Here is an 8,898-nt window from a genome sequence, read left to right as displayed (position 1 = left end):
TGCTTAGTAGTCTGTTTAGTAGTGGCTCGGGTAAGGACGCTACATAGACCATGAAGCTTGACCCACCAAATTTGGGTCGAGTGGGTCGAGTGTCATCTCGACCCAGTAGGAGGCGCGCACCTGCGCGCAGGTGCGCGCGCCTGCCGAGAGCGCCGCGGGCGNCACCAAATTTGGGTCGAGTGGGTCGAGTGTCATCTCGACCCAGTAGCAGGTGCGCGCGCCTGCCGAGAGCGCCGCCGAGCGCCGCGGGCGCCTGCACGCGTCTCTTCGCGTTTTTTTCGTGTCTCTTCGGATTTTTATGGTATTTTTTCATGTATTTTTCATTTCATTGGCATTGTTTGATGAATTCGTGTACTTTCGGATTTTTTTGTTATTTTTTAGTATTTTTTCATTTACTTGGCATTGTTTGATGATTTCATTTTACATACACATTATATCAAAAACACATTATATCAGTTATATCAAAAAACACATACATCAACTAAAAATCAATATAATGTAACAAAAATAGATTGAGTATATGGATCACATGCATCAACTAAAAATCCATATAATGTAACTAAAAATCAATATAATGTATCACATAAATGTTTTAATCCAACGACCAGAGTTTATCCCAAATACAACAACAACAATAATGCCTAAATTCTTCAATCTTGTCATCGTTAAGTTGATAGGCATTTTCCCTGAACATAGTATAAGCTGCTGCCGCTAAACAGTATACTCCACATTCACCGCTGCAATGAAAAAATAAACATTAAATATACATTGATATACATTAAACAATAATGAAATAATAATTTTTAAAATAAAAAATTTTAACCTGATCTTTTGAGTAGGAAAATTTTCTGGCCTAACTATATTCCATCTTTCTGAAGCATCAACACCCAACATATGTGGAAGCATAAGGGACAAAGGTTTAATAAGATTAAACATGTCTTGCCCGACCTATCTACACTGCGGTCTGAATCCATGATTGTGATATTCTTACGTCTAGGCAAAACCTTTAACAAAACCCAATGCCCGGGAAGATGAAAGGGTATCAAAATTATTTTGGATGTGTTCCATGGAATAGCCGGCCACTCACCAATTTCTGCTCTCACATAGGACATCAAACATTCTATATTATTCTCTCCGCCCTTATTGAAAGCACTCGAAACCAGCTGATGAAAATCGACGTCCATAAATGACACCTCATGTAACGTTAAATGTGAGTACGTCCTTTGTAATTGGAGCAACCCTCGACAACATTCTTGAATATGCTGAAAGTGATAAAGTGAAATATGTTAATTACTAACTCAACGTAAAAAAAAAAATAAATAAGAAAAAACTTACTGTCTCGGTCAGCCAAGAAGCAGGTGTCCCCAATACATGAAACCACGAGCTATCGTAGGACGAACACAGCCCATGTGTCCTCGTATTTTCCATACAAGAATTAATCTCAGCACTTACTCATTGCCACGATCTATTGGCGAACATTCTAACTTTTTTCTCAAAACTCAAAGACGTCAAATCATTCATAACAAGATGATGCTGTTCCTCGTCTGTTATAGGCTCTTCCTCCACTGTGTACAATCTTAACTTATGGTCCGAAGTTTTTTCAAAAGCTCGAGTCAAAGACGGATCGCTCACAAGTCGAATATTTGGATCCATCTCATCTGCTCTCATAAATAGAATATCGTTAAATCTATACCTTGATGTCTCGCCTTGATCTGAGAGAATAATACATACAATTTGTCATTTTTCATACTCAAAATTAAAAATCATATAAATATTGATAAAACTTACCAACATTGACATTCATCAAAGGTAATCTCCCAATTATATCCTTCAAACTCGAAATATCGTCATGCATATTTTTCAATTGATTTATGATCTCGGCTTAGTCCTTTAGCATCGTCCCAACTTTATCCTCCAAACTTGCTTGGTACTTTAGCATCGTATCAACTTTATTCTCCAAACTTGTGAAACGAAGTTCATACATATCTGCAACAGATGTACTATCTATATGCATATATGTATATCTAATGTGAGTCAATGGAGAAGACAGTTGATTCATGTGTAAAGGACTACGAGATTGCCGAGAAGATTTTCTGACTTTATCTCGAGATAATCTGGAGTATGTATATGTGAATGGTTGGAGAAACGGTCGATCCTCAGTCTCAGTCTGTACACCCACTTCATCATCTGGGTCGTCTAATGGATCTTGACTGCAAACTACTTCGATACCTTGGCAAATTAACTCCGTAATGCGATTGATTATCACATTATCAGAATCAATAAAATTGCCAGTCATATAATGTACAGACAACATCTCCTCCGTGGTGGGAATGATCATCCCCAAAATATCATATATTAATCATCAACAACAAACATGAAATTAGTTAATGGTTAACAAAAAATATATTAGATAATACGAAAAATAAATAAAATGAATTTTTTGTATTTACCTTGTTATATACATTTTTAAATGCTTTGTTCACATCATCCATGGAAGGGGAATGATTTTTACTCCATTTTCTAGTCACCCAATGACACATCCGAGGTATCGGTACATTGGGACCTTCTCGATGTCTTGCGAACTCTTCAGCAACTGCTGAAAAATATTCATAGGCCAAAATCTAGCACAAACAAATAAACACATTATTAGTATGATATAAAATAACAAAGATATTTAATTTAATGAACAATATTTAGTTACCTGTAAAGGATGAATAAATCAACTTATTTGAAAGCTACCGAACCCGCTGAAATCTGGATCATTCCCACGGCGTGCTACCAAATTTTCATAGTTTCTGAACTTAGTTTCAAGATCTTTTCTAAGTCCATAAACTACTTTNCTTTTCAGCAACTGCTGAAAAATATTCATAGGCCAAAATCTAGCACAAACAAATAAACACATTATTAGTATGATATAAAATAACAAAGATATTTAATTTAATGAACAATATTTAGTTACCTGTAAAGGATGAATAAATCCACTTATTTGAAAGCTACTGAACCCGCTGAAATCTGGATCACNTCATCCTCATATTCATCAATTCTATCTATCAAATCCCCCAAACGTATACGGTAACTTCCACCAAAATGTCTCTCCATAAATTCATCTTCTTGAGATATCATAGGATAAAAGTTTGAACAATTTAGGCCAGTTAATAAACAATACTCTAACAATGAAAATCGTAAATGTCGTTTACGATATATCATCCAAAATTCATCACTTTCGCTGTCATAACTTTGCCTACTCATAAAAACCATAACAATTGATTGGAATTGTTATAATCCTTAGCACATAAAATTAAATTACCAAATTGAGTATACTGCATCAAATATTCTATCTCTTTCTCATTTAAAAATGATACGATCTTCTTACAGATTTCAACGTATCTTGATCCTAAAGTTAATTTGCATTCAAATAATTGATTCCTTCCAAGTTCAGCGGGGAAGTAAACCTGTAAAAAAAAAACAAACAAACAAAAAGATTATTAGTTGTAAAAATTTAAAACATAACAAAGGTTATTATTAGTTTTTAAATTAAACCTGTAAACCGTTTTGTTATTTTAAATTGAGTCGTGACATGAAGAGGACCTAGGTCGTGTGGGTCGTGAAGCTTCACGACCCCCACTTGTGCTTCACGACCCTCGTGAAGCACAAGTCTTCACGACCCAGGGGTCGTGAAGGACCCAGGGTCGTGAAGCCTCGTGAAGCCATGGGTCGTGTTCTTCACCTGGGTCTCTTCACACTGACGAGACCCATATATTTTGTATCTCAAAATAAATTCTTATCAATACGTGATTTTCTCGTTGGATTTGTTGCAGAGGAATGTCTTGTAGACTCATGGTTAATTAGCCAAAATGTAGCAGAACAATGGAAGGTTGAGAAGAGAAGAAAAGGATTTTTTGTGAAGATAAGGAAGGAAGGAATGAAATGAGAACTAAGGTTGAGTCGGGAAAAATGAAAAAATTGAGTCGAGTAAGCTTTTTTTTATTTAATTAAATTATAAATTTTATTATATATAAAATTAAAATAAAAACTTAAATACACTAATAAAAAAATAGTTTTTAAACAAATTTTAAACAAATTTTAAAAATGAAGATAAAAAAGGAAATTACATTCGATCCCTTTTTTTTAATAAACACTTCCGTCACTCCCCTTTTCCTCGTTTTCCCTTCCTTTCACACTACTCTCTCGCCACTGGTTTTGGGGTCAGTTAAAAAAGTAGGAGTGAGATAGAAAGTATTTAAAAAATAAGGACTCTGACTTTTTTTTAAAGAAACAAGGAGTTGACTTTTGATTATTATACTAACAACAATTAAACTTAATTAATTCTCCTTTTTTTTTCTTCTCGATCGACACACATCTTCTCTCAATTAAAATTTACGAGTCTTTTTTCCCAAATCGAGATATTGTATAGACCCAACAATCAATGATCGACCATTGTTTGGTCGACCAAGCAATTTGGTCTTTGACCAGACCAATATGTTGGTCGANCTCTCAATTAAAATTTACGAGTCTTTTTTCCCAAATCGAGATATTGTATAGACCCAACAATCAATGATCGACCATTGTTTGGTCGACCAAAGCTTGGTCAAAGCTTTGGTCGACCAATTGTTGGTCGACCATTGCTTTGGTCAAAGACCAAAGCTTTGGTCGACCAACAATTGTTGGTCGACCAAGCAATTTGGTCTTTGACCAGACCAACATGTTGGTCGACTTTGACCAAATCAATGATCGACCATTGGTCGACCAAAAATTTGGTCGATTCACGCTTGTGTCGACTAAAACGTGGTCAAAATTTTCTTTTTCAATCAGTCGATCGATCAACGAAAATAAACCATAAATCGAAATAAATGTTAATATTATCAGATTATTAGTCATTACGTCGATTTGTGTTGAGAATTATAATCGGAAAGGAAATGAAAATGGGNATAGACCCAACAATCAATGATCGACCATTGTTTGGTCGACCAAAGCTTTGACAAAGACCAAAGCTTNATCAAATTTAATGATGTATTTTCACTTAAAACACAAGGACATTTAAATAAATTGAGTCATGGATTTTTTTTAAATACTTTATAATGCCGTCCCTTTTCCCCAAATTTCCCGTTTTGTAACAAAATTTCTTGTGGGATATTCGAAAATTTCGTGCTTCTTTTCTGGCGCAGCTTGTTTTCAGAGCTTGTATCGCGATTTCCTCGGTTTCTGTTCTGTTGCATTCTGTGGAAGATTTCCCATGTACGACAAATGTATATAAAAGTGAAACGCGGTTTACGAATTTTAAGGACACCAAACTGTGCATTGATGGAATTCTTGGATTGTGCTACGAGAAGTTGAGATTATTTTCACTGCCGTTTCTTTAAATTTCGAAGCTGGTGTGGTAAATTGGCGGACTTGTGATATTTCTTACTGATTCTTATGCTGATTCGTCGTTGATGGTGAGTTCTTCTGTAGTCTTCATATCACTAGTCAATACCTTGTCTTGATTTCTTCCCTTTCGTGTAAAAAACGTTTAGAGTAACATGGGTTTGTTCTAATTTTCACGAGGATTTAAGTGTGTGTTAGTTTTGCTTCTCTATGATGGTGTCTCTGTATGCTTTGTTTGCGTAAAAATAATTGAAGTCTCTAGAAACTGTTTGAATTTATGAACCTTAAATTCATTGAAATTTTAAGCTAATTTTTACAGCATTTGAAATCGACGGTTGATGGGTTTTATCTGAGTATGATTGAGTCCATAAATTCTTCATTTGTTTCTAATGTCTGGACGTTTTCATACTCTTAAGTTTGCAATGTATTTAATTGGTGTTTAAAATGGTTAAATATTACTTTGTCTGCTTTGATATAGAAATTGTTTGGATATTTAAATGAATGTATGGAAGATTTTCATGATATATTAATAAATTATTAGTAAATTTTGGCAACTGGATGTTGATTTATTGAATGGGGTTATTCTCAATCACCTTCATATTTTATGATCGGATAGTTAAAATCAATCACTCAATGTAAAAAGCGAGAACAAAATAGTGGTAATTCTTTTGCTCTTGATATTTTAATGGGAAAAGTTACCAGTAAATTTAAGCTATATTATAGAGAAAAACATAAATGGTTGCATGGTTGTTATCGATATATTTATTGAAAAATCATGTTTCCCAGCAAAGGGAATCTATATTATGACATACAATTGGTTTATTAATGAATTTGAATAGTCATGACGTTGAACTTTCTTATATTAAATTGATAACGTACATGAAAATTCTTGCTGTTTAGTATATCCCTTAACTTACTCAACGAGTAGATGACGGTTGGTATTATTAAATATGGAATGCAATCCTGTTTGTTTTTCAACTGTTTTCTTGGTGTCACCTCTCATTCATGACTTTTAGTACGGTATTGGTATAAAAATAAACATTGTTTTAGGCGTACTTAAGGAACTTTGACCTCAATGCTGCTCTATTTCTGGAATAGAAAATGCTACACTTGCGACATAAATGATATGGAAATTGCATGCTTATTGTTGTATGATTCATGGCTATAAAACATTTGACTTTTAATTTTTCAAAAATTCATACTTGTGTTCCGGATGAGGCTCGAACCAAATCTTATGCTTTTGGAAACCAGCTGAGAAGAATGGGCTATGCGGTTGGCTATACAATCTTTGCAATGTTTTGATTACAAGACAATGTAAAATGTTGTTGATTTTAAGTTATTGCTATTCCTACTCCCCATCTTCTGTTTCACGTTTGTTATTAATTTTTATATTAAGGTGCATGTGAAGGTACATAAATGCCGTGTAACTATTACATAATTTGAAAATTGTTTTAAAGACATGTTTATCTCTAAATCGGAGATGAAACGCCATAAGTTTTACAAAATTTGGACACTGATGTTGTACTTCAAATCTTCCCTAGATAATGTTAATTGGTTTTTATTTTTCTACCAATTGATGTAACCTCCCAGTCCTGTCTGGTACTTGGCATTTATCTAATTGTGTCCTCCACTCAAAGTCGTCCTAGTAGGATGTATTTTCGGAAACGATAATATTTTTCTTATATTTACGCATCCCATAGAAAATTCTTTCAGCCAACACTCTGAATCAATGTACACAAAGCAAACCTTTTACGATTTATAATGATGGTGGCTAGCTGTTAGGAACTTAAGCACCAGCTTTTGGGTCCTCCAATAGCAAGAGAAATTAGAGGAAGATAAACCTTATACCTTAGTGATGCGATCCGGGTGAAATTGACAAGCCGGGTCGGGTGCTCTACCGGATCTGCTATCAATATAATGAAGGGAATAAGAATAAGGAGATATATCTCCGCAATATGGCTTCAGCTGTAACCTGCACACAAGGAGATGAACTCGTGAATGGGCGCCGGAGGGGAGTCCGGCGTGGCCACTCCGATGCTTAAGTCAGTGAATGACTCAACAAAAGACCAATGTAACCAAGTGATGGTTGTGATATTGGTGTAAGAGTGTAGACAATAAAATGAATGAATCTAAATGTAAAGGGAGAACCTGGTATTTATAGTAGGAGAAGTAATGATGACCTCGTTTTTCGTGCTACCTACTGATTATAGTAGGGCGGTTACATTCTGACATGTCAAATCATACACTAGTCACATCCCGCCTGTTTGACTTTGTCAACCACTTGGATTAGTGTCAGAGATAGGACGGTCGCCCACATCCAATTCTGCTAGTATACTCGAGTGCGGTGCTCATATTGAGGTGGCCCGTTTAGAATGCCTACCGGGGGCTTATATAAGAGCCCGGGCGTCTGGTTGCCCGGGGAGTAGAGCCCGGGCTTGCACCTGCCCGGCTTCAGAAGAATCCATCCTGCAGATTGACCCTGATTTGGGAATCAATCTGATATCCCGGGTCATCCATGACCCGGGCTCTTACAGGGGTATCATCACACATCCCTTAAATAGTCGGGCTAGAGTCATACTCGCTGTCCCGATTAGTCATGCTTGGATTCCCAAAANTCATCACACATCCCTTAAATAGTCGGGCTAGAGTCATACTCGCTGTGCCGATTAGTCATGCTTGGATTCCCAAAGAGACGATCAATCTGGTTTTATAAAAGCATCGGGGGCTTCATGTCTCCCAGAGATGGGATGAGGAGCCGGAGTCTCGTGTCTCATGGACTTGAGATAAGATGTCGGGGCCTCGTGTCTCCCGGACTCGAAATGGTCCAGGCGCGGAGCCCCGGGCCAGGGTGTGGGTCCCTGCACTTAATAGATAACCAAAGTGCGGAGCCCTGGCCATCATGAATGGTCGAGGTGCGGAGCCCCGAGCCAGGTTTGAGAACCCTGGGTTTATAAATAACCAAGGTGCGGAGCCTTGGACCGGAGAACATGTCCCGGGACTTGGGAATGGTCGAGGTGCGGAGCCCCGAGCCATGTTTGAGAACCCTGAGCTTATTGTTGATCGAGGTGTGGTTCCCCGAGCCAGGGTGTAGTGCCCTGGATCTTAGACAATATGCCGGGGCCTGATACCTCCCGGACTTTAAATAATGTGCCGGGGCTTTATATCTCCCGGACCTTGAAGAATGTACCAGGGCCTCATACCTCGTGAGCTTAAGACAATATGCCGGGGCCTCGTGTCTCCCGGACTTTAAATAATATGTCGGGACCTCAAATCTCGCGGTCTTTCAATATATGGTGCCGGGGGCCTCAAATCTCCCGGGCTTAAGACAATATGCCGGGGCCTCGTGTCTCCCGGACTTTAAATAATATGTCGGGACCTCAAATCTCCCGGTCTTTCAATATATGGTGCCGGGGCCTCAAATCTCCCGGGCTTAAGATAATGTGTCGGGGCCTCAAATCTCCCGGACTTAAAATATGGTGCCGGGGCCTAATTTCTCCCGGACTTTCAAGATTTTGGTTTTCCTGCTGTATTAGT

General features: G+C 37.4%; 1 long non-coding RNA gene across 1 annotated transcript; it reads right to left on the bottom strand.

Annotated features, from left to right (window-relative positions):
* Positions 1 to 544: 544 nt before the first annotated feature.
* Positions 545 to 1,692, bottom strand: LOC140965972 (uncharacterized). The gene is made up of 3 exons (XR_012173190.1): positions 1,336 to 1,692; positions 824 to 1,262; positions 545 to 737 (listed from the first exon to the last, which is right to left on the bottom strand). It is a non-coding gene; the product is annotated as an uncharacterized lncRNA (long non-coding RNA).
* Positions 1,693 to 8,898: the final 7,206 nt, after the last annotated feature.

Source organism: Primulina huaijiensis, unplaced genomic scaffold, assembly GCF_012295235.1.
Source record: "Primulina huaijiensis isolate GDHJ02 unplaced genomic scaffold, ASM1229523v2 scaffold17403, whole genome shotgun sequence".
In the NCBI taxonomy this organism is placed as follows: domain Eukaryota; kingdom Viridiplantae; phylum Streptophyta; class Magnoliopsida; order Lamiales; family Gesneriaceae; genus Primulina; species Primulina huaijiensis.
Note: the sequence above shows the minus strand (reverse complement) of the source record. Positions and strands in the feature narration are given on the sequence as shown.